This window comes from Manis javanica, chromosome 2 (assembly GCF_040802235.1).
Source record: "Manis javanica isolate MJ-LG chromosome 2, MJ_LKY, whole genome shotgun sequence".
Lineage (NCBI taxonomy): Eukaryota > Metazoa > Chordata > Mammalia > Pholidota > Manidae > Manis > Manis javanica.
Genome location: NC_133157.1, coordinates 91,743,170 through 91,769,768, shown reverse-complemented (window position 1 = coordinate 91,769,768; position 26,599 = coordinate 91,743,170). Strand labels below are relative to the sequence as shown.

The 26,599-nt window shown below is 48.2% G+C and overlaps 1 pseudogene; it reads left to right on the top strand.

Annotated features, from left to right (window-relative positions):
- The first annotated feature begins 928 nt into the window (after positions 1 to 928).
- LOC140845559 (cytoplasmic dynein 2 intermediate chain 1-like) overlaps positions 929 to 26,599 on the top strand; it is a 35,245-nt pseudogene continuing 9,574 nt past the window's right edge.

Genomic DNA, 26,599 nt, shown 5'->3' with positions numbered 1-26,599 from the left:
GAACACAAAATTTAAACTATTGATTTAATTTTCCTCCATGTATACTTACGTGATTACTATAATTGCTTAATATTCTCCTATACTGATTTTAGTATCTTTGGTTCTCGTATACACTTTCTGCTGTGGTGTTTTTCCAGACTCTGAAATGAAGCAGTTCCTTTCTCCCCTTTTTTGTGTTGTTCCCTCATGTGGAAGCTAAGCAAAGGGCAGGCCCTTGGGGGCAGAGACTGGCACCTCTGATTGGCCAGAGCTTGTCTGGGGAGGTACATGCATTTCCGGATAATCTTTTGCTCTGTGCGCTGTTCCTCAGCACTGCACTGAGGTGCATATTGAGGGATTCTGGCTGCCTTTTCCCCTTCATCATGGAGACCCCCAGCTCCAGGGCAGATCTCACTCAGCTTTCTGTGGCTCAATGTCTTGAAGTGAGCTACTGAATTTATTAAAATGTTTTCCTTATGTCTCCCAATTTTTTGGTAAGTTCTAGAGTAACATTGCTCACTAGAATTTTAATGTGTGCCTCATTTGTAATTTTTAATTTTTTAGCAGTCACATTAAAAATGTAAAAAAGAAATGATTAATTTTAATAACATATATAACCCAGTATTTCTGAAATATCCTTTCAACATGTAATCATTAAAAGGAATTATCAGTGAGACATTTTACATTTTTTTCACTAGAGGAACAAAATATGTGACATGTTTTTGCTGAAAGATCCCAGAAGTGATCTTGAAGATATCAACAGCTTGCTTGGCTTTGATGAGGCCATGTTTTATAACATCAACACTGAATTTATCTTGGTTTAATTCTTCAGTATTTATGGATACAATAAGATTAGTTTTCTGGACACATGGAAGGAAGGCTTCATATTTTCTTTGTGGCAATGCACCATGCCATTTCCATATTATGCACTGAGTAGCTGTGGGTAGTGATGTCTGGGTCCTGCCTTCCTGGTGCCAGTGACCCAGCAGGTCTGGCCACCAGCTCTTCCCTCCTGGTGCGGGTCATTTCAGCCTCTGCTCGCTGGCACTGGAAGGAGGTATAGTCATCCCCGCCTTATCCGTGGTTTCAGTTCTCATGTCAGCCATGGTCTGGAAGCCGACCTGTGGCCGTAGGTTGAAAGGTCTGCAGCAGCCTGACACAGTGGCACTGCGCTCATGTCCTCCCCTTGCTACATCTCATCACGTGGGCCTTCACCACCTCGCATCCTCACAAGAAGTGTGATGCAGCACAGGGAGATGTTTAGAGGGACAGACCATATTCACATCACTATTATTACAGCATATTTTATAATTGTGCCACTTTATTATTAGTTACTGTTCATCTCTCACTGCCTCATTTATAAATTAAACTTTCCAGGCCTATAATCATTTATACATAGGAAACAATAGTACACGTCGGCTTTGGGACTGTCCTTGGTTCAGACACCCACTGGAGTCTGGGACCTTGGCCCCTGTAGTGAGAGGGGAACCTGTACCGCTGTTTGCCTACTTCTCTGAGTTAACGTTACTCATCCTAAGTCACCCCAAGTACATCAGGCTGGGGTTTGAGTCTCTTGCCACCAAGGGCAGCACCTGCCTGTGGGGAGCAGATGGGCTCTGGCCACCCTGGAGATACTCCCTCTGCTGGCTGAGGCTTGCTCTGCCCTCCAGACGGGCTCCTGGCAGAAGCCAGCTCAGAGGCGCAGATACAAGGTAGAGCCTTTAACTTTGGCGTCCCCTCCAGATAAACGTTTTGACTCGTGCTTCTGTGCTGTCCTCATACTGTCCAGCATACTTCTTCTGGACAACAGGACTTAGTATGGAGGGAGGGGCAGATTTTTAATGGAACCCTGTTGGCACTTGTTCAGGATTCCTTGGCTGTGAAGGCCGTCTAGGTTGTCAGAAGCCATGGCCCTACTGTGTATGGACAGAGGGGAGCATTTTCAGAGGGCTTTGCAGGGACAAGGGTCAGACCGAGTGACTGGCCAGCCTTCTCAGGTGTTGCTTTGCATTTAAATTGAAGAAGGTTATGAGAATGCAAGAAACTAAACAGATGTGATTCAGGCCATTGTCAGTGTGAAATAGTCCAGGTAATGGTAACTTTCAGAAATGCATGCCAAACTGCAGAGCTCAAGGAAGTGGGCCTGTGCTCTTGTAGGAGGACTGCTGGTCATGGTGGCACTCCTCCCAAAGTCGTGCCAATGCCACCTTCCTGCCATCATCCACAGCCAGTTCCTGCTGCTAGGACATGCCAGCTCGCCACTCCCCCTGCCCCCGGCACAGAGCCTGGCATGCCCCTGGGTGCCTCATTTGCTGCATGGATGCTGTCTGGGATGGAGGGGCTTGGGCAGTAGTCGGCAATGAGTCTAAAACTCCCGTGTGGTGTTTGAGCTGTTTCTCCTGTCAGTTGGCAGGCGCCCTCCTGACTGGTGCAGCACGTGCAGTATGTGGCCCTCACTGTATTGCATGGTGACTTTATATAACTGTGCCAAAAGGACCATTTTACAGGGCAGTTTTAACCATAAAGGATTTGCTCAAAATAATTCCCTGGCCCCCAGGTGGTGAAATGTCCCTGGTGGTCCCCTCAGTCCTGCAGTCGTGCAGGACCACGCTGCCACCTGGAAAGTCAGCACTGACTGTCTTGTGAAGAGCACCCCGCCTTCTGTGCGGCAGACCTCCTTGATTCTGCGGCACTTTGCCGCACAGCTGGTCACAGGGGTCTCGAGATGGAAGATGGTGGGCTTAAGGCTCCGGCCTCTTGCCCAGCCCTGCCTCTCCTGGGTGTGCCTCTCCCACTTCCCTCTCACACGTCACAGCTGAGCCCTCCAGCCCTGCCCACCTGGCTCACCTCCCTGTCCCTGTGTTGGTCCCCGCACTGACATCTACCTAGTTATGACCCTAGAAACCAGGGACTCATTTCCTTCCGACCCCGAAGCCCCATCAGCCTCGCTCCCCTGGGTGTTGCAGTGGCTGCTCCACTGGCCCGGCCAAATCCATCCTGCCTGTGGTACCAGAAGGTCCATTCACATGTGTTTGGTTCACCCCTCGTCCAGGATAAAAACCGAGCAAACCAGGGTGCATTCGGGCTGTCCACATGGGTAGGGAGCTGCTTAGGCTGAAAGTGGGTGAGGCTTCTTTCTGAAGGACGTCTTTGACCCCAAGTGAAGGAGAGAGGCCGTATGGGGATGGTGGGTAGAGGGGAGGGCAGGCCTGGTGAGAGGCTGCAGTACTAAGCCCATGTGGGGAGCGGGAAGCGGGAGGACTCCTGACATGTGCTGGTGAGACATGGAGGTGCCACATTGCCTTTAAGTAGGATGTGGAAGCATAGATGTAGGTAAGAGGAGGGGCAGCTTTTTGTGCAAAATACAAGTTTTCTTAACATACTTGGTTTCTGCTGCCCTCTTTGCCTGGAAACCTGGAATGTATTTCTCCTTGGTTTTCCTGGTCACCTTTTACTCATCATGAAGACACAGACCAAGGCAGCCTCAGGGTGACCTGTGCAGCCACCCCACACCTCCAGAGCACCCCTAAGTCTGCCTTCCCTGCAGGCTCACTGAGCCCCTCCTTTATCCGAGACCACAGGTGCTGACACTGAGGCTGGGAGTGGATCAGCGATGAGCCAGGTGCACCCTGATGCCCAGGGGCAGGCCCAGATCTGAGCAGCCCGTCTTGCTCTAAGTGACAAGGATGGGAATGTGAGGACTTCACACATGAGCTTTTCAGTCACTGGAGCAGTTCAGACAGCCCTGTGCTGGCGTCCGCTTTAGCACACATCTGTGTGTCTGTTCTTGACAGTGTGGATGTGGGGATTTGTTCACGGGCAAGAAAGGAAGCCAGAGAGGCATGCTGGAAGTTTGGAATTAGTTCATAGAAATCATTTATTTGCCATTTATTTGTATTTTATTTATTTACATAAATAAATTTTTTCTTCAGTTATCAGAATTATAGAGGTTTTTCAAAAAGGATGTGTTTATTAACTGTTTTCTCTTTTTGATCATATTTGTAAGTTAGCAAGGTGTTTCTTAAATAATTTGAAATCAGGTTATGTTAGTTTTGTAAATACTTAACATTTTTAAATTAGCAACATCAAATGAATCTCAGAAAACATACTTTCCCAACCCATTTGCAAGATTCAAATTTATAATTGAATTTTTGTTATATGCTTGATTTTTATCTCTAGGAAATTGAAAAGGACAACATTCATTTAGAAAATGCTGTAGCTGATGGATAGACAGCTAGTTTTGAAGATGATTTTGAAGTATGTATAAAAGTTAAAATTTTTCTTGGTTTAAAAATAATTTGTTCTTAAAAATCGACTTGAGCATAGTAACTTAGTAGTTTATTTCTCTTTATTGTTACTCTTCATACCCCATATCTGTTTGATACAGGCCTTTTGCCTCTGAAACGTTTGCCACACCTGTCAACTCTTACCAATATGATGTAATTAAATAATTTTACAATTTAACCCATTTTCAAGTGTACTGCATTCAAACATACATATGAATATATACATGTGTATGTGCATACACATGTGCATATGCATGTATACACATGTGTTTGCATGTGTATGTGTGTATAGTATATATGTGTGTTTATATGTAGAGTATGAGTATTATGTGTGTGCATGTGTATATATGTATGTATATAGAACATGTATAGTATGTATATGCATGTGTGTGTTTTTAGAGTATAGTGTGTGTATGTATGTATATAGAGAATGTGTATATATAGTGTGTGCATGTGTATATGTATGTATATAGAGCATATATAGTATATGTTCATGTGTGTATATAGCATATATATAGTGTGTATTCACATGTGTATATGTATGTATATAGAACATATATAGTGTGTGTGTATAGAGGATGTATATAGAGTGTGCATGTGTGTATATATAGTATATGTATAGTGTGTGCATGTGTGTATGTATATTTATAGGGTATATGTTTTGTGCATGCAGAGTATATATATTGTGTGTGTGCATGTAGAGTACATACATACTTTATATATTTGTATGCACAGACACTCACACTCTCAGCACAAAATTGCATATTATCATTACTAAGAGCTCTTAGTATACATGTTTCTACATAGTGTGATTCCTTTTTAAAGAAAAAAGTGAGTACACAGATTTATAATTCAGTGCCATTGAAATCAATAAGCTATAAAAAACTTTCTTAGCCACAGTGAGGACTTTGTCTATTTTAAATTATGATTTGTATGAGTATTCTTTGAAGGAACTTTGCCCTAACATTTCCAAGGTGTTGTTATTTTTTGTAGGACTATGAAGAGGACTTTGAGGTTTGTGATGGAGAGGATGACTATAGTGCTAATAAGCTAGAACCAAAAGAAAAAATAGAAGAACTTCCTCCAGCCACAGAAAAGGAGAGACAAGAAATTCAAAAAGTCATTAATGCAGAAAATGAGAGGATTGGACAGTTGTCATTCAAGCTGTTTCAGAAGCAGGGTCTGATGGCAGATGCAAGGGAATCCGGTATGCAAATCAGTATGGTGTTGTGTCCATGTGCCCAGAAGGCACCAAGACCCCGCAGATGTGTGTCACAGGTGGGGTCACTCTAGTCAGGTGGCAGATGTGTAAGCATTTCATGCCCCCATGATGACGCCATGCTAGGCACTCAGCAGACACTGATGACATGTGTGTTAGGGTCACTCAGAGATGAAGTGCAGCCAGCCTTCCTGCGGTGCCTGTGGCCAGGGCAGCTGTGAGCACTGTTGCCAGCCTGTGCAGCGGTGTGTCCTTGTGTTGTCAGCCGGTGCCATCTGCTCCACATGCTCTTGTTCTCTGAGTGGCTCTTGCCACTGTCCTTAAGGTTCCCTCCTTGTCCACAAGGGAAAGTGGCTCAGAAGTGCCAGCAGAGGGAGCCTTGTGGTGCAGCCATGGCCAAGGACCAGAAAAGATGGCCCCTCTGGCCTGTTCTCAGGAGCACTTCTGAGTGAGCCTTCTCTCCCAGGGATTTTTTTTTAATGAAATTAGAAATGTATTTTGCTCAGAAATTAATGGCATCTGGTTATGTTAAAATTACTTGCAGGAATTAGTAGTAAATATTTTAAAATCAGTTAAAGTGAAAACTATGACATTCTTAGAAAAAATTATCACTAACATAGTAGCACAGAAGGTCAAGTAGGACAACATTGAAAATATTGGGTAACATACTAGTTTAAATTATTAGTAGAATAATTAGTCACCTGTACAGTTAGTGTGATTAGTAATCAATGTGATGTCACCTGTACAGTTAGTGTAATTAGTAATCAATGTGATGTGATAATCCAAATGAAGGTCAGGCAGAGGGATTATCGGCACCTGCAGCAGAGGTTGGAACAGCTGGTGAGTGTGGATGTGCAAAAAAGTGTCTAGACTTGTAGCTAAAAGATTCCCTTTCCTGGTGGTGACATCCAGCAAGTGCTGCTCCCACGCCCCTCAGTCATGGTTGTGTGTGCAGGGAGGTTTTGGGCAGCATTCCCAGCCCCGCCATGAAGTTGCTGAGAAGCGTACAAGATTGGATTCCAAGTTCCTAGGTTCCTAGCCAAGCTCTGAATAACCTTTTCTTCTTGTTCATGTCCTGCCATTTGCTGGGCCTTGTGTCCTTGAAGAGCGTGAATTAACAAGATGAGAATCCCACCTCCCTGCACAGTATAAGGCATTGATTTTTTTTAAGAGGGCCAGGGCTGTGTGCTCGCTGCTGAGTGTGAGTGTGGAGCCAGCTCGGGTGCCACCTGCCATGGGAGGCAGTGGGGTGGTGCTGGAGGGTGCTGGTTCTGGTCCCTCATGTACAGACAGGGAGAGGGTCTTCAGGGCCATGACCATGGGGCATGCAGGGTCAGGCGCACACTGAGCATGACATGTTAACTGCTAGTGTTGTTCACCGCCATGGCCTAGTAGGTGATAGAGTGCTCCTTGTCTACACCCTGTGTAGCCCACACCCTGCAGCCCTCTGTGGTGGTTGACCTGTTGGTTAAAGTTGCACCCTATCCTCCTTTAGGGCCTAGGAAGCCAGGGGTCAGGAACTTCCCAGGGTGCTAAGTCATGCCGTGGTATTTAGAGTCTGTACACCTCCAGAAGGTAAGCCTGAGTGCTGACAGCTGGTGCATGTGGGTCCTACTCCACGGGCACCTCCGTTCTAATCCTAATCCTTGTGACTTCGCATATGGGCCAGTTTCCTTACTTCTAAAGCAGAAACAGTGGTCAGCAGTTTTCTTAGTGTTCACATGGTGCCTCACACTTGGCAGGACTCACCGTGAGCACAGCCTGCCTTGGCCCTCATCTTGGTCCTGTGTAGATGTCCTGACAGGTGAGAACGTGCAGGCACAGGTGAGCCTCTTGCTTACAGCCACAGAGCAAGTTAACAGGGACAGCTGGGCTTGAGCTCAGGTCTTCCAGCCCAGATCGGGCTGCCCTTCTGGCTGCTTGCCCCGTGGATTTGATTGAACTGCTCATGCTCCTCTGAAGAGTCCAAACACATATCTGAAGAATGAGAAGGCAGATTAAGATGCAATTGGAATAAATACACAAAGATGGGGTAAAGCCATTTGGGGAACTAGAGACATCTGCAGAAGTAGGAGGAGCCGAGGGGGTCCTGGCCACCGAGGGTGCTGGGTGGAGCTGTTCACGTAGCGGGAGCCTCGGGAGCCAGTCCCATGGCTTCTCCCCCACCCAGCTCGCCCCCTGCCCATGACAAAGTCTTTGGAAGAACCCATGCCTGCTCTCCTGTTTTCTGTCTGTGACGGAAATGGCTGATTCAGTACAAACTCACATCTGCTTTTGTTTTTCAGCTATTTTGTGTATTCATGTCCTGATTCCCTTACTAGAGGTAGGGGCTGGATGGGGAGACGGGGGTGGGAATTATTAAATATTTCTAAAACTCTTAATCATGTGATTGACTCACACAGCAAATTTGGTTTTGTTGCCTCAAAGTTTTGGATGAAATTGGCAGAAGCAGGCCTGTTATGTGCTCGTGGCTGTCTAGTTGTGTGCAAAGGCCTTACTGAGATTATCATACATGCTTCTAATTGTTTTACTCTTGATTTGTTTTGATTGTTGAAAGAAATTTTTCAGTTTCCCAAAAAGCTTTTTATCTGTACAGATGCAAACAGTTCCCCTTCCAGAGACCCTGTTTGTGGAATTTTTGTGGATTTTGCAACAGCCTCGCACAGTCGAAAGAGTCGGACTCAGGCCCTGAAGCAAAAGTAGGTATATTGGGAAATTTGTGTAAAGCACCGTGGTGTTTTAATGTGCTTTTCTTCAATGTAGTTTAAAAACCAGGGCTTTTCACTCATTTGTGACTGGCTGTTGAGATGCACAGGCGCTTTACCTTGCGCTGTGTTCCTCTGGGCTGGGAAGCTGGGTGGGGGCTGTGCTCCAACCGACGTGCCCCTGGGAGGCGCTGTGCAGTCACCACAGCCAGAGCTGGTGTCCGGACTGCACAGGCATCCCCGTGTGTCGCTCCACCAGGCTCAGCTCCGGCCACCCTCAGGTCACTCACAGCCGAGCGCTGCTGCATGATTCTCAGATGAGGGGCTGGGGAGGGCAAGTGGCTGCGAGCATTCCTGGGTCGTGCACCGTGTGCTCGCCCTGCCTGTGCCGGGCGCCCTGCCTCCCATGGGCCGCGGGCCTCCTGTGGTCCTTCCACCCTGGTGTCTAGGTGAGGGAGGCGGGCTCAGGCCAGCCTCTGGGGAACGGCGGAGCTGATTTCTGAACCCAGGGCCACCAGGCATCCGAGCTGATAATTAATTACTCTAAATTTGGAAATGGAAAATTTTGGAAATTTGTAAGTCAGAGGACATGGTCTTAAGTCAAGGGTCCACCATATACATATTTAATCCAAGTAGTATTTAGGAGTAAATATGAAAATTAAACATTCATTTTTGAAGAGGGTTTAAAAATCCATCATACCGTCTAGCTCACTACTTGGCATTAGTAAGTACTCAGCAAGTTTTGCCAAATGAAAAAATAAATCATTAATAATAAGAATATGAGGTCTTATAGTGTTTTTATTATATTTTGGGCCTCCTCTTCCTGCCTGTATGGCTACATATTTTTTAACCTTATTCAAGTTTTAGAAACTACATACTGTTTACCTGGAAACAATCAGAATTTACACTGTGAATTCCTCAGGCAGATGTAAATACGACATGAAATGATATTTTAAAAATCAAGAATAAGTTAGCCACTAAATTCCATGTAGAGCTTGGCAGGGGGTTCTGGGGAGTAAGGGGGCCCCTCGTGGGCCTGGGTAGTGTGGAGTTCTCTGGTTCTGGGCCTCAGCACCTCGGACAGTCACTGTGTGAGGACCTGTGATGTGGAGTCTCTGCATGAGTCACTTCAGGTCAGAAATCCCAGTGACGATGGAAGACTGGAGGCAGGGGGCGGGGAAGATGGTGATGGTGGGCAGAGAGAAAGGCGGCAGCAGGGAAGGTAGTGGTGAAGACCCTGAGGGGTGGAGAAGGGAGGAGTGGCAAGCCAAGTAATGGGGCCCCCCTGGTACTGGGGGCCATTTCTCCCCTCGTTCAGCCATGTCGATTGAGCATTGACAGTGTGGAAGTCACAGTAAGTGAAAGAAATAAAGCTCCCTGGCCTACAGAGCTGTGTGGGGCTGGGTGAGGGTGACAGGGAAAGCCAGACTGACCCCAGGGTGCCAGTGTCAGGGCGTCGATGGAGGCCGTCACATGGCATGCAGGGAATCGCTTTCCCTGAGAATGGCACACACAGCAACTCCAGTCTGTGTTAACCTCAGGGGCACTGAATTAGGATAACTAATTGTTTGGCTTGTGTTTACTCACATCATTGGTCCATGTATGGCCATCTTATCTTTATTTGATACCTCAGGCTCACCTGACGAAGGTGGGCCTTGGCAGTCACAGACGTCTAGTCACAATGCCCTACCCTCTCCCCAGATGTCCCTTTGTATATCTTCAGTTTAACAGCTTCTTGTTTTTGATTTGCTTTGAAGGACGCGCAGTCTGAAACTGCTTCGGCTCATTGACTTAGACTTCTCTGTCACTTTCTCTCTCTTGGACTTGCTGCCAGTAAACGAATATAACATGTACATCAGAAACTTTGGGAAAAAGAATACTGAGCAGTCAGTACAAGGTGTGCTGAGTAAGTGACAGAAAAGCAAACGAAGTACAATAAGGTGAACTCATGCAATCTGTCATCCTGTGCAGGACTCCTGGGGCTCGGGAGTGGCGCAGAGGGTGTCGCCTTGGGAAAGGGTCCCCTTCCTCACTGGTGCTTGTTAGCCGAGAGAGGCAACCCGGTGTCCACAGGCACCCCGCCTGTCTATTCCTCAGTGTCCATGGCCTGTGCTCCAGGTGAGTCGTTCCCTAGTGACCTTCACTGAATTCTCCTAGTCCAGAGTTGCTCTGATCCATCCCCCAGAATTTTGTGCTTCTCTGTGGTATTTCCAGTCACTGATTGGGTAGTGGTCCACCTTCCAATCAGGCTGTGAAAGTTTGAAGTGAGAGTTCCTCCCTCACCTCCTCCTCATGCTCCTGATAGTGCCATCAACCAGCTTGCTCTCTGGGCACACTCGGTGGGAAGGTCACAGGATGAAAAAGCCAACAGACGAACCCTTGTTTTGCAGCCGGCTCACTCTGACCTTGAGTAGATGGTGTGACTTCTTTGCTTGTTTCCTCATTTCAAAGCTATTAGTAACAAAACTCTTTATTGAAGTATCTTCCTTTTTTAAATAAAATTGCAACTGGTTTTGCAAAGCCAGAATGTTCAAGAGAATAGGATGAAGGCAGACAGGGTGGCGGGATTTTCAAACCAAAGCTAAATCGCTTGGTGTGCCACTTTGAAAGCACCTTGAAAACGAGAACTGTTCACATCGACATCTGTGGCACAGGCCATGTTCCCGTGACTGTCACTCATGCCACAGCATGTCCACTTGGCAGAGGCCTGAGGCTGTGCTGCCAACTTTAAAGTCAAGATCATTTTCTTTTCCATGATGAGAGATGGCTCTGGTGGTGTGACCCACTGCTAAGTCCAGCGTACCTTTGTTTTCAAGGTGTATGTTCAGTGTAATGAAGATAATGTTGAGAAACATTCAGACCGAAGAGGTCGAGGCCCGGAAGGTGTGGACCCAGCATCCGGGAGAAGGCGCTGCTGTGTCTGGGGGTAAATAGCTCTGTGCTCTGGGCCAATGGGAGTGGAGTCTGGTGGTTTCTGGGGTCACCTTTCTTGTTCTTCCTTAGATCTTTCACTGGGGGTGGTTGTCAGCATGTGGCATGGAGGAGCGAACCCGCTTCTGCAAGCTGCTGACTTGGGTGCTGCACTGGAGGCTCAGCTGGGCCCTGAGCAGGGTTCATGGCGCTTTCACCCCTGACGTGAGGGGCACACCCATGTCCTGGTGGGCTTGCACAGATGGGCTGTGCTGCTCTGCTTCCACCCTGGGGGCAGGCTGTTCTGCTCAGTGGAGTTTTCATATTTAAGGGCCAGATGTGTTTCATACCTAAGTGTCCAGACATGTTCATGGTATAGGCATGAGGCCCACAGCACATGTATTCAACACTGGGTCCCTGGAGCTGCATGAGTGCTGGTGGGTGGTCTGCTCTGGGGGTATATGTGGGCAGGGGTCCCCTTGCTCCCCTTCCTCACAGAGGCTCAATCTGTGAGAATAGCATACCTCATGCTTGCATAACAATTGAATTGGCACCTCTAACTATTGTTCTTGGTGTTTCAGGGAAATTCCATGTACAGACTTTCTATAAAACAAGACTCAATTGTTTTTGAAAAAATCACTAGCAGATCTCGGGTATAAGTGTAAACTTCTCTGACTTTTCCTTCCAGGGCCCATTTGTAATGCCTCTTTGGACTCGAAGGCATGTGAGGCAGACTCCTTTAGGGACACATTGGTTTTCTAGGGGCTGAGGATGGTGCTATCTCTGGCACTGTGGCTGCACCCAAGGTCGACATACCAAGGCTGTCCAGATTCCTCTGGGCAGCTTGCCAGGTACCACATGCTCTGTGTCTCCACAGTCATGAAGCCCTGTGTGCAGGTGACCCACTGATGCATGTCACAGCAGCTGCCTGTGGGCTTAGTCTGACTTCATGCCAGCCACACACATGTCAAAATAAATGCAGACTGAAAAGCAGGTGTATTAAGTTGGCAAGGCATGTACACCTCTAGGGTATTTGACACCCATGTCTTTTAAACTGATTATAGAAATTTTCAAAATGCTTGCAAAGGGAACAGCAGGCTGCACCCATGGGCTTCAGCAGCTGCTGGCTCACAGCCAACCTGTCTCATCTAAGCCTCAACTCCCCCACCCCCTCAGTTACTCAGAACAAGTTGTGGTCACCACACCATCGTCTCCATGGCTACCTCAGCCCTGCTGGTGTTTCTTAATATCACCAGGTCTCCTCAGCTGACTGTGTGTTTTTTATATTGGCTCAGAATTTAAATAAAAAAGCTACAGTAAGTACAGTAAATGTGGAATGAGCCCGTTTCTGTCTATTCTGGACACCCGGTGCTTACACCCTCTCTGTACCATGTTAGAGAGTCTGTGCTTCACGAAATGCGATCATGTAATTTGAAATCCAGCCAGCTTCTCTTTCACCATAAGTTCAGGGGGCACGAAGAGGAGAGCCTTTGGGTCAGGGTCGGGAGGAGGAGAGCTGTCTGCGGTGGGAGTGGAGTGTGGACACAGAGCCAGGTTGGGGCTGACTTGGACCGCACGGCTCTCCGCTAGCTTCTGCAGCCCATCCTCCACGCCCGTCCCGTCAGGACCCAGATGACAGCACCCCCACCAAGTCTGCCCCTGCCCATCAGCATCCTACACCTGTTAGAGCAGTTACAGAGACCCTGTTCATCCTGGGTCCCCACAGTATGGAGTGTGCACAATGTTGTCTACACCCTTACTCGTTCAGGAGAGCTGGGCGGCAGCCGTTTTGCTCTTCCTCTGTATTTGCTAGGAAAACACCTTCTGATGTACACTCTGGCTGTCCCATGGAGTTCCCACTGGTGGAGGTTTACCTGTGTCTGCCCTTGTGCAAGAACAATAAGAGTGCATTCAGTTATTTTTATGATGTCTTGGAGTTAAGCAGTTACTTTCATACATGGGGAAGGTGAATAGGTAATTTGTATGTGTTTTTCTTGTAAAAGTATGCTTGAGTGTGTTTATTAAGGACACGATTGTCTTTGAAAGGTGATTGCAGTTCTGCTGGGAGAAGACCATGTGTTGGCTGAGCCCCACTGGAGCCCCGGGGCGCAGGGCAGTGTGTGGCCTCTCAGCGACAGCGCCTTGCATCTGGACACTAGCCTGCCATTCCTCCAAAGGAGCTGGCCCAGTGCGTCTTGAATCCACCACTAGACGTTCATGTGGGAAGCATAATCTTTAATATGACATCCCGTGTTAGTGAGGAGGGTTTATTTAATGTGGAATGGAGATCCTACCTCTGTGGGGCTCTGGGGTGCAGGGTGAGGTTTCCTTAGTGTGTCTGTTAGAATCATGAACTCTCATGAGATAATGAGCAGAGGGACACAGGAACTTAGGCGAATGGACCCTGAGGTTTGGTGTGTTCTAAATCCTTTTTTCAGGCCTGTTCAGTTTCTTTATTTCTTGGAATAGGGAAATGTGAGAGTGGCTCTGAGAGTGGCGTTCCTACTTGAGCTGCAGTGTGACAGGCTCAGCAACGCCCTGTGGCTTCTCCCTCAGACTTCACCCTGGTCACAGAACAGGACTGCTCACCCCGGGAAGCCCACAGCACCGAATAGAGGTGTAGCTGCAGGTCACCATTTGTTAGTTTAAACAAACAGCATTTGCATGACCAAATTTAAATTTCTTAAGCTGGTCGCCAATTTGCCTTTTAAAAAAGTAGCTGGTGAGGCAGTGGGTGCAGCTGGGGTCCTGTCTGTTGGGGGAGGCACACAGTGAACCTGCCCTCCGCCAGCTGTTCCTGGGCCTGCGGAAGCCAGGGCACCCGTGCGACCTAGGGTTTGCTCTGTCCTGCCTACTGCTCAGAGGTCGTTAGATTCACGTATGTTCCTCTGCATTTGACAGTGACAAAAATGGTATCATTAACTTAAAAAAACCTCATGTTCTTTGTATTTTTGTTTTTAAGAGATAAGAGTTATCCTACTAGAAAAATAGTCAATCATTGTATCTGTAGCATTCAAAACATGGACAGTCACACTCCTACCGCCCTCCTCACGCCAAGACACGGGGAGTAATAGAGTGCTTTTGTGGGAGCTGGTGTGTGCCCGTGGCTGTGCGGGCTGCACGGAGCGGGGGATGTCCCGCACGTGTGCTCTCACATGCTCAGCCCTTGTGCAGTGGGTCTGAGTTCTGGAGGTGAAGAGCAGAGGTTTTCGTACTCGTTTTTATGTTCTAGTGAAATGAATTTGAGGTAATAGAAGGAAAATGAGGTTGGGATGACAGGTGTCTGAGAGTGAGCAGCTCATCTCCCCTGTGGCCTGGGCTTGCCACACACACCCGGCTCCATTTCAGGAGGACCACACGCCAGCCTCCATAGGCCTCCTCCACACCATCACCGCTTCCAGGATGCACACAGCCGGGCACACCCCTGAGGCAGCCTGCTCCTGCTCCTTCATTCATTCATCTGATGATGACTCAGTGAGTGTCCACAGCATCCCAGGCACTGCTGGGATTCAGCTGTGGGCAGACAGACAGACAAATCCTGCCCTCCTGGTGGGTCAAATTGGCTAAAAACTACTGAACAAGTGAAATGGCAGAAGGGAGTGTTCTAAAGAGAAAAACAAAGTGGGAAGTAGTTGCCACCCCTGATGGAGAAGGCCTCGCTGCAGGAAGACCACCGGGACCGGAGGGGTCCTGGCCAGGTGCGTAGGGGCAACTCCAGAGCACATTTGGGCAGCCTGGTCTAGCAGAGTGGCTAGTAGGTGAGGGAGAAGGCGTGTCATCCAGATTTGAAGGGTTGCTTTTCTGCAAAACCATGTGGCTGACTCGGACAATGTTCAGGCAGAGCTGTGGCCATTTTCAAAACCCACGCCTTGTATGTGTGCAGCTGTGAAAAGACCATGTTTGCTGCTTCAGTAAGCTGAGATTTACTTGAATGTTCTCAAGTGTGTTAATTTAACATGGATTCTGGCAGATCACTACAATGCAGAAATATCATTCTCCCTTTATTCCTAGATTGAGAAGTGTCTCTTCTGCATGCCTCTCAGGTGCAGAGACAGATAGTGGTGTCTGTCCATGGTCAGCCTGGGAAGGCCTTCAACCCTGCGCTGGATGGCAGATATGTGCTCTGCGTGTGGGATATCTGGTAGCCTTTGGGGCCTCAGAAGGTCCTGATATGAGTCAGAGGTATGTCTCCAGGAGTCACAGCCTTAGCGAAAGGAAGGGCGTGCAGCACGAGGGCCAGTGCAGGGGCACGCACCGTGAGCCAAGAGGGGACAGTGACGCAGAACAGGAACTTATCAGGCATACTCTCAGCTATGAGCAGGTGTGACAAGACATGTGTGTGTGTCTGTTTCATCTCTACAAATTCTTAGCTCAAAGGACCCATTCAGACTGAGGAAATCCAGGGTCATTGCAGCCTTGTGGGTCCATTGGGAACCAGTACCATGTGACTTCAGGTCTCAACAGCACAGGCCACTGGGCGTGGCTGTGGGAATATGCCTTTTTGTTCGCACCGTGTGGATCACGGACATTTTAGAGGCTTCTTAGTATGCTTGGGGTTTCCAGTCTTCGGTCCTGTGCACTGCAGGCCCGGGTTAATGGGGCCAGTGGGGCTGGCTGCTTTCTTTGGGGTTGGGAAAATGCACGCTGTGATTTTCCAAATCGTGTGCTCCTTGACATCAGAATCATTAATTCTCCGCAGCTGTTGGGTCATAACTTTCAGGTGTCAGTTTTTGGGATTTGAAAATAGTAACTTTTTGCAATAGCAGATGTAAATAAAATGACAAAGAAATGCTTTTCTGTCCTGGTCTCGGCTAAATGAGGTAATGGGGGGTGTGGCACACCGAGCACCAGGCTGTTTGCAAAGCACCTCAGTATGCCTCCTGCTTGCTGAGTCCCACAGCCCCGGTTGGGAGGGTCCCAGGGGCCCAAGGGACACAGGGAGGCCGGAGCCGGGTGTTCCCGTCTCGAGCTTGCTATGTGCCTTCCTAGGTCACATGCTGTTGCTTTAGTCCTTTTAAGGCCTTTTTGCTGTTTGCTGGAATAGCCCGTGGCTCAGTGGTCGTGTGGGACTAAAGGAAGACTCCCAGATACATTGGTATGTGAAGCTGAGCAACTGCTTCTGGACATTCAGGATGCCGACATTCTCCACTGGTCAGTGTCCTCCAGGAAAGCCACGGCAGGTTTGATGAGCATCTGAAATTTCTTTACATTTTTTGTTCAGATTACCCCAGGGGATGGGGTCTGACCTCAGAGGAAAAAAGAGACATTTGATAAATAGAAAAACAAAGATCCATCTGGGTCATGCGTGGCAGTGGCCACCCGCAGCTGCAATGTTCCTAATTCAGTGCAAGGCTTCCACACCCTCGATGGATGACTCGGTCTATGCCAGCTGAAGGCCGGCTGCCATATGCTCCCTCTGTGTTCCACAGACACTGTCCAGTGATGCCAGTCCCGGCCTGTATCCCAGCCGCTCACACCCACATCCTCGTCGCTCTGACGTGGGGGTGGGGCCTGAGCTCAGACCCTGGCGCCCTCACTGTCTGTCTCTGTGTTCCCACAATGCCCCCACCCCACCCACACTTGGTTCTGTGTCTTTCATTTCCACCCACACTGACAGTTTTCTCTCTATATAGTTTTACCTTTTCCAGTTGTGCAATAAACAGAATCACACAGAACGCAGACCTTTGAGCCTGGCTTCTCCCCTCCCACATCGTGTGTTTGCCACCTGGTGTGCTGTGCATGTCAGTGGCCCCCTCCCGGCTGGGCAGTACCCACCGTGTGTACTGCATTTGCCCACCCTCCGGTCCAGTCCTGGTGGCTGGTGCCCATGAATGGCGCCTGCAGGAGGGCCTGCGTCCTCACTGGCAGCACCGTGTGCTCTGACCCCTAGATGGGACCCTCACTCCAGCCAGCAGCTGCAGCGCTCTTCAGGCCATGGAGCCCATCTCCACAGACGCCCTTAAGAAGCAGAGTTTGGTGCTCTCACCCGTTTCTACTCAGGAGGGTACTTGGCCCTCCAGTTCTGCAAAGCCCCCGGTCAGCAGCTAGGACGTGCCATCATTGTTCACGAGCCACTTCTTGTCTCTGTTTCTGTTAGAAATGTCGGGGTTGTCGTTCCACATCACCTCCTTGGATGAAAGCGGGATTTTCAACATGTGGGTGAGTATGGCTTGCTCGGGCACCTTATGCACAGGCTCCCCACCTGCTGGCTTGAGTCGTGTGAGGTGCGGTGAGCACCTGCTGTCTGTGGGGAGATCACAGCATGGCTGGATTGCCAGGAAACCTCCCGGAGCTCCCAGAGGTTCGTTCAGCTGGATGACAGGGCCAGGAGGCGGCTGGAGGGTGTGCTGAGGCGCTGGCCCGAACCAGCCACCCAGAGAAGGGAAACGGGCAGGGGCGGGAGGAAGAGTCATGGCCTCTGAGCCACTAGTGCTGAAGTGAACATCCTTCCTGTGGGGCAGTTACAGCCAGTGCCTGACGCAGCAAGCTGTCTGCATGAGCCCGTGCTGTGCTCAGATTGTCTGATATTTGCAGGGTGTTAATACCCATTTCCAATATTCTGTTCTCAGGTGGTGCTTGAATTATCAAAGCCAGATATTACAGGTTCAATAAGTGATTTAGGTAACTATTAAGGTGAAAATATTAATTTTAGTCAGAGTTTCCTAAAATGAATGGAGATTAAAGATACAAATAACCACTTTAAAAAGTAATTAGCTGTATGAGAAATGAAGTTATGTACAACCTTATCTACATGGAGCGGGAGCCCAGAGTGAGTCAGTGACGTGCTGCTGATGGGATGATTCAGTCAGGGGCAGGGAGGGCTCTTCACGCTGTGATTTCTGCTCTGTGGGGTGCATGTAAGCATAGTGCTAGCCCCTTGCCTTTCCCGCAGGCTCTCCAGGGCCCAGAACCCCACCCTCGTGTGTGTGCACACTCTGGGGTCTGGGTCCCTGGGGGAGGTGCATCTGCTCCCTGCCCTTTGCTTTTGGTACGTTGCCACCTTTGTGGTGACTCTGGAAGGGGTCTGAGACCAGCGCGGGCAGCCCTGTGGCAGGGCAGATGTGACGCGGTCCTCTGCACGGGCCTGCTGCTCTCATGCCTCATGGACCTCCCCGGTCTGTGCTGTTGTGTGGTCTAGGGCCCCTGACTTCCTGACACCTCACCAGCCCTGACCACTCACTGTCCCATGACAAGCCCCCTTCCTCCTGAATTGTTGGCTGTGCCCTGGGAAGATCCGGCAAAAATCTTTTTTTTTGTTCCTGACTTCTCGAAATCAGAGAAGCGTCTTTATTCAGCGGGGCTTGTGCTTCACCTTCCACTGAGGCATTGCTGGGACCTGACTTGGGCTCTGATAATGCCAAGGCCTAATCATCTCACTGGTCTCACTGGTAAATTTATTGAGGTTGAGTAACTGTTTTTCTCAGTGTCCCCTTCGTAGAGCATCCTCTGCTTATGATGAGACCTTCGTGCTGCGTGTGTCTGTGGGAGGCAGTGACGGGGGGGGCCCAGGTGCTCTGCCCTTCCTTGGCGTGGACTGTGAGCCATACTCCCAGGCAGGTTTGGAGCTGAGCCACTTCCCTAGGCCTGTGCCTGGCTCCCAGGGGGGGTCACAGCCTGGAGGAGGGCGCAGCCTGAGCTGGCCGTGCTGCCCACTTGTGCCATGACCCGGCACCTTTTCAGAACTATGGTTGGTAATAAGGTGGTAGAGTGTCTGCTGCAGTTCACAGTCTGCCTGTGCAGATGAAATTATTTTGCATGAAAATGCTTTGTAGTGTATGTGGGAAGTCATGTGAAGGATGCTGTAGAGCAATGTGTGTTTCACTGTTAAATGTTGCTCTATGAAAATTCCCAAACACTGACCATGTCTCCATTTTGCTTTTGGGAAAAGAGGGAATGACATTCATACCAGCAAGCAGTGTGGAAAATCTCTGGGCATCAAATACCTGCAGGAGAGGCTGGGTGGTTCCAAGCTGTGTCTCATGAATGTCGGATCAGCATCCCGCTGGAGGACTCCTCATGGTCAGAGCCAGCCAGCTGCTGTCTGTCCTCTGAACTGTTGGTCCCTCCCTGGCTGCCAGGGGGCCACAGTGAGTGGGTGCTGGGGCTGTACTGTGAGACAGTGATCTCATGGGGAGGGTGGTGTGCCAACCATAGCCATTGCTGATGTCATTGCTGGATCAGAAGTGCTTGTCCAGCCGAGTGCCAGGGCAAGGAGGCCATCCCAGGGTGGGAAGGGTAGCCTTTGGGGGAGACTTTGAGCACTGGCGTTCCTCCAGTGAGCTGGAAAGTGGGGATGTTGCCAAATAGAACAGCAACATTGCACATTTGCATCAGTTATAACTGACAGGTAGCAAGATTCAGAACTGAGTCTGTGATATATGATTACAGCACCCTTTCCAACTGGAAGTTGAATTTATTTACATACTTTTAATCCAACTATTCCAAGGTTCTAGGTAGTACCTTTCCCAGGATTGGGGTTTCAGTATATATAAATTTCCAGTAGTTCCAACACAAGAGGACAATGTTGGGACTAAACAAAGGTGGCAAGGCCAGGGGATGGCCGAGGTGTGGCATGGCACTTTGGGACGTTCCAGGAAGGAATTGCAGCTCTGTGGCTGTGACAAGGCGGGCAATGGTGGGCTGAGGAGCCAGAGCCTCTGTGTGCGTCTGCAGGAGAGCGGGCAGGCGTTGGGGCCAGTGTGCTGTTGATGTGCACAGGACCACCAGTGGGCGCTGATGGCAGAGTGTCTGCCGGGCACTTGGCATTTTGTCAAATGCTGACTTTTTTGCTCAGTGTGCTGCCCTTCTTTTATAAATCTAAACCTGTGGGGGCTTCTTGACCCAGATTGCACCAGTCCTTGTCCTATGAGGCTCTGAACTGAAAATTCTTTATTCTTATCCTACAGCAAATACAAAACCTCTCCTGCTTGTGGGAGGGAATTATATTTATTCATCTACATTTTGATATTATTTTCTAACACAGACAATTAAGCAGTGAAAAGTGATTCCAGGCAACTATAATTGGATTTGGGTTCAACTTGTGTTGGGGAAGGGAGGCATTTATTTCTGGTTTCTGCAGCAGTCACTGCAGGTGGGCTCCCTGGCATCAGGGGAATAAAGTTTGGTGGAAGTTCTGTACAAATAAAGTTTGTAAGGTGATCCCTTGGGATCAATGCTGGGAAAGGGGAAGTGTTCTCATGGAGGGAGGTGACATTGGGCCACTGCATGCACAGCAGACGCATGGTCGGAACTGCAAGAGGCACTCCAGCTTCTTCACCTGTGCTTTTTGCTGGCTTATCTGCTTATTAGTTCAGTATCAATGGGTCCAATGCCACGTATAGAGCTACATTTTTACTTTAATTAAAGTATTTTGTGTCTTATAAATTGGTACTATTTGATTATTTTTCATCTAGTTTTAAAACAACCTTGAAGTTGAACTTAGATGAGTTTCTGGAACCAGAAATGTTGATATGACAATATTATTCAGAAATTTAGATATCTACTTTTATTCATATGACTTTATATGTCATAAAAATTCTTATTAAATGTACAAATATAATTTATATGTTCCTTGGTAATTTATTTCCTGAAGATATCTTTTTTTGACAGTTACTGCAGTGAGGGGCTATCAGCATGTGATTTATTCCTGAAGTAACATTGGTTAATAGCCTGATTCCTCATCATCAGACAAAACTATGGGTGTGTCAGTGAACTTGTACATGCTTTGAAATTGTGAATCACCTTCAGTGGATTTAAATATAATTATGATGGGGAATCAGTCATGTTTAAAAACTCACACAGTAAGTAGACTGCAGAGCTGGGCACAGGTGGTCTCTGGGCCAGTGGCAGACGCCTGACTCCCTCATCGGGTTTCTGTAAGAACTCTGTTCTTACCTCTGCTGTGGCCCTTACCACTTCATGAGATGCATTGCATTTAATTTTTAACCAAAATGTCCTGTAGTGTACTTGCCGTCTTGGAAGGAAGGTGTCTGATATAGCTAAAGTCAGGTTTCCCCCAAAACCCCCAGCACTGCCTCCCCTAGACCTATGCGCGGTCATCTGGCCTTGCTGTGAGCACTCTGTGTGCCAGGCTTTGTGGTGCCAGAGCCCGGCATTCTTTCCCTTTAGACTCTGGTGAGGATGCAGACATGTGAAGACAGCAGTCACTGCAGGTGGGCTCCCTGGCATCAGGGGAATGAAGTTTGGTGGAAGTTCTATACAAATAAAGTTTGTAAAGCCATCCCTTGGGATCAATGCTGGAAAAGGGGGAGTGGCCAGACCTGGATGAGGTGAGCTGTGAAGCCAGCCCCACAGCTGCTGCCGGGTCCCAGGGGCACTGAGCCGGGCAGCTTTTCAGAGTGGACCTTGCCAGCCTTTCTGCCCTCTGTCCAGTCATTCACTGGACATGGGTATCCCTGGAGGTCTTGTGACCTTGAGTGAAGCTCCCTGGAAGCTGGGACAAGCAGCCGTCCCCCGGGTGCACCTCATCCACTGTGGTTGTGGCACGGGTCTGAAGTTCTCTGTCAGGGCATGCTTGTGGTGTGTGGGGGTCAGAGGAGGGGCCGGCTAGGGTAGAAAGGTGACTTCTGGGAGAAGCGGCAGCTGAGATGGGCCAGACAGTGTGTGCCTCACCAGAGGGGGCAGGGCATGGAAATTCAAGGCCCACATAGGAACTGGTGGGTCTGCCTTTGAGAAAGAGACTGTGCAGGTCTGTGGCCAGACCCTGGGGTATTTGCAGTGCTGAGGCATTTAGACGATTCTCTGGAGGTGGTAGGGAGCCATTGTAGGATTTTAAGGCAGTGTGTCTTACTTAGAACTGTCAAGTTGGCAATAGTGTGGGGTTGCAAGGGAAGGAGACCAGCTGGGCAGCTGTTACAGGGTCCATAAGGAAGATGAGTGCAGTCCTGGCCCTGGTGTCTGGCTCAGCTACTGGGTACTGTGCATGAGATGAACAAAATGGGGCATAGGGGCAGAGTGTGTGCTGTGCATGGCCATGACCAGGAGGCAGTGGCTCTGTAGCAGGGATCTCCTGCGAGGCACGGACCTGGGAGTCCTCAGCTGGTAGGTGACATTCGCGTCCTAAATGTGGTATGAGAAGTGTATGCACAGAGTGGCCAGGGTCCTGACCTCTGAGGAGGGCAGAGTGGAAGAAGGAGCCGCTGTGGGCTTTCTGTTCAGACACATCCCTGTGCAATGTGAAAGCCTTCAGTATGCTAAGTATGGCTTTTAAAAGGAACAGAGGAACATGCCAGAACAAGGATGGAACTTTGTTTAGTGTGTGAGCTTTCAGGTGCTGTGGGACTGGGCTGTCAGGGGCTGTGTTGAGCTCAAGCCCTGCAGCCCCACTGCTGCGTCAGGCTTGTCTGGGACAGGGAACAAGAATGAGACTCTGACCAGGACTCCAGATTCACTGCCTCTCAGGGAGAGAGACTCAGAGAGCCCACCCCCAGACCAGCAGAGCCAGGAGCACAGGAGACCTGAAATCTGAGCTCTGGCGTGGGTGTGATCCACGAGCTGGTCCCAGGCCTGTGACCCCGGCTGGCTCACCTCAAAACACAGGGTGCCCACAGGAAGCAGCTCAGAAAGAAGACCCCGAAATGCCCAGTGTGAGGAGACATCACTGTGAGTAGGATTAGCACCCCCAAGACCTTGAGATAATTGTGCAATCCAAAGAACATTCCTAAAAATGGAGGCATTGTCTCCAACTTAAAAGTTAGTGGAGGCGGAGCCAGGATGGCGGCGTGAGTAGAGCAGTGGAAATCTCCTCCCAAAAACACATAGAGCTATGAAAATATAACAAAGAAAAATCTTCCTAAAATAGAGACCACAGGACACAGGACAACATCCAGACCACATCCACACCTGCAAGAACCCAGCGCCTTGCAAAGCGGGTAAGATACAAGCCCCGGCCCGGCGGGACCCGAGCGCCCCTCCCCCCGGCTCCCGGCGGGTGGAAAGAAACCGGAGCGGTTTTTTTTTTGGCGAGTGCTTTTTGGAAGCCTTAAAGGGATGGGCCCCCGTTGCTAGGGAGGCAGGGTGGTGGGACCGGTGAGCAGGTGCCTGGGAACGGCGCCTGAGGACAAAGAATATCCCGCGTTTCTCCCTGCGGGACCGGCGGGAAGGTGCCTGAGACCAGTGCCTGAGGACGGAGGAAATCGCGCGTTTTTCCCCTTTTTTTTTTTTCTCTTTTTGGCGAGCGCTTTTTGGAAGCCTAAAAGGGACAGGGACCCCGGTGCTAGGGAGGCAGGGCGGCGGGACTGGTGAGCGGGTGCCTGGGACCAGTGCCTGAGGACAAAGACTATCGAGCGTTCCTTCCCTGCGGGACCGGTGGGTGGGTGCTTTTTGGAAGCCTTGAAAGGACAGGGACCCTGGTGCTAGGGAGACAGGGCAGCAGGACCAGTGAGCGGGTGCCTGGGACCGGCACCTGAGGACAAAAAAAAAAAAAAAAAAAAAATCGCTTGTTTTTTCCTTTTTTTTTTTTTTTTCTTTCTTTCTGTTCCCTCTCTCATTGTTGCTGTTGTTGTTTTGGTTTGGAGAGTGCTTTTTGGAAGTCTTAAAGGGGCAGGACAGGTCACTTAGACCAGAGGCAGGGAATCTGGGGATCTCTGGGCACTCTAACCCACTGGGCAGCAGGGAGCACAGAGGCCCCTTACGGAGATAAATAGCCTCCTGGCCGCTCCCCTTCCAACGGGGCTCCACCATTTTGGAGGAACAGCCCCAGCCAGGCCAAGCCCACAGCAACAGCGGAGATAAACCCCAAAGCAACTAGGCAGGAAGCAGAAGCCCTGTCTGCGCACAGCTGCCCAGAACAAGCTACTAGAGGTCGCTAGTCTCCCAGGAAAAGGCTACAAACCAACAAGAAGGGAAGCTCTTCCAGCGGTCACTTGTACCAGCTCTGCAAACTATCTCTATCACCATGAAAAGACAAAACTACAGGCAGACAAAGATCACAGAGACAACACCTGAGAAGGAGACAGACCTAACTAGTCTTCCTGAAAAAGAATTCAAAATAAAAATCATGAACATGCTGACAGAGATGCAGAGAAAAATGCAAGAGCAATGGGATGAGATGCAGAGAAAAATGCAAGAGCAGTGGGATGAGATGCAGAGAAAAATGCAAGAGCAGTGGGATGAAGTCCGGAAGGAGATCACAGATGTCAGGAAAGAGATCACAGAAGTGAAACAATCCCTGGAAGGATTTATAAGCAGAATGGATAAGATGCAAGAGGCCATTGAAGGAATAGAAGCCAGAGAACAGGAACGTATAGAAGCTGACATAGAGAGAGATAAAAGGATCTCCAGGAATGAAACAACACTAAGAGAAATATATGACCAATACAAAAGGAATAACATTCGTATTATAGGGATACCAGAAGAGGAAGAAAGAGGAAAAGGGATAGAAAGTGTCTTTGAAGAAATAATTGCTGAAAACTTCCCCAAACTGGGGGAGGAAATAATCGAACAGACCATGGAATTACACAGAACCCCCAACAGAAAGGATCCAAGGAGGACAACACCAAGACACATAGTAATTAAAATGGCAAGGATCAAGGACAAGGAAAGAGTTTTAAAGGCAGCTAGAGAGAAAAAGGTCACCTATAAAGGAAAACCAATCAGGCTAACATCAGACTTCTCAACAGAAACCCTACAGGCCAGAAGAGAATGGCATGATATACTTAATGCAATGAAACAGAAGGGCCTTGAACCAAGGATACTGTATCCAGCACGACTATCATTTAAATATGATGGTGGGATTAAACAATTCCCAGACAAGCAAAAGCTGAGGGAATTTGCTTCCCACAAACCACCTCTACAGGGCATCCTACAGGGACTGCTCTAGATGGGAGCACCCCTAAAAAGAGCACAGAACAAAACACACAACATATGAAGAATGGAGGAGGAGGAATAAGAAGGGAGAGAAGAAAAGAATCTCCAGACAGTGTATACAACAGCTCAATAAGCGAGCTAAGTTAGGCAGTAAGATACTAAAGAAGCTAACCTTGAACCTTTGGTAACCACGAATCTAAAGCCTGCAATGGCAATAAGTACATATCTCTCAATAGTCACCCTAAATGTAAATGGACTTAATGCACCAATCAAAAGACATAGAGTAATAGAATGGATAAAAAAGCAAGACCCATCTATATGCTGCTTACAAGAAACTCACCTTAAACCCAAAGATAAGCATAGACTAAAAGTCAAGGGATGGAAAAACATATTTCAGGCAAACAACAGTGAGAAGAAAGCAGGGGTTGCAGTACTAATATCAGACAAAATAGACTTCAAAACAAGGAAAGTAACAAGAGATAAAGAAGGCCACTACATAATGATAAAGGGCTCAGTCCAACAAGAGGATATAACCATTCTAAATATATATGCACCCAATACAGGAGCACCAGCATATGTGAAGCAAATACTAACAGAACTAAAGAGGGAAATAGACTGCAATGCATTCATTGTAGGAGACTTCAACACACCACTCACCCCAAAGGATAGATCCACCGGGCAGAAAATAAGTAAAGACACACAGGCACTGAACAACACACTAGAACAGATGGACCTAATAGACATCTATAGAACTCTACATCCAAAAGCAACAGGATATACATTCTTCTCAAGTGCACATGGAACATTCTCCAGAATAGACCACATACTAGCTCACAGAAAGAGCCTCAGTAAATTCCAAAATATTGAAATTCTACCAAGCAATTTTTCAGACCACAAAGGTATGAAAGTAGAAATAAATTCTACAAAGAAAACAAAAAGGCTCACAAACACATGGAGGCTTAACAACATGCTACTAAATAATCAATGGATCAATGAACAAATCAAAATAGAGATCAAGGAATATATAGAAACAAATGACAACAACAACACTAAGCCCCAACTTCTGTGGGATGCAGCGAAAGCAGTCTTAAGAGGAAAGTATATAGCAATCCAGGCACACTTGAAGAAGGAAGAACAATCCCAAATGAATAGTCTAACATCACAATTATTAAAACTGGAAAAAGAAGAACAAAGGAGGCCTAAAGTCAGCAGAAGGAGGGACACAATAAAGATCAGAGAAGAAATAAACAAAATTGAGAAGAATAAAACACTAGCAAAAATCAACGAAACCAAGAGCTGGTTCTTTGAGAAAATAAACAAAATAGATAAGCCTCTAGCCCAACTTATTAAGAGAAAAAGAGAGTCAACACAAATCAACATAATCAGAAATGAGAATGGAAAAATCACGACAGACTCCACAGAAATACAAAGAATTATTAAAGACTACTATGAAAACCTATACGCCAACAAGCTGGAAAACCTAGAAGAAATGGACAACTTCCTAGAAAAATACAACCTCCCAAGACTGACCAAGGAAGAAACACAAAAGTTAAACAAACCAATTACAAGCAAAGAAATTGAAACAGTAATCAAAAAACTACCCAAGAACAAAACCCCGGGGCCGGACGGATTTACCTCGGAATTTTATCAGACACACAGAGAAGACATAATAC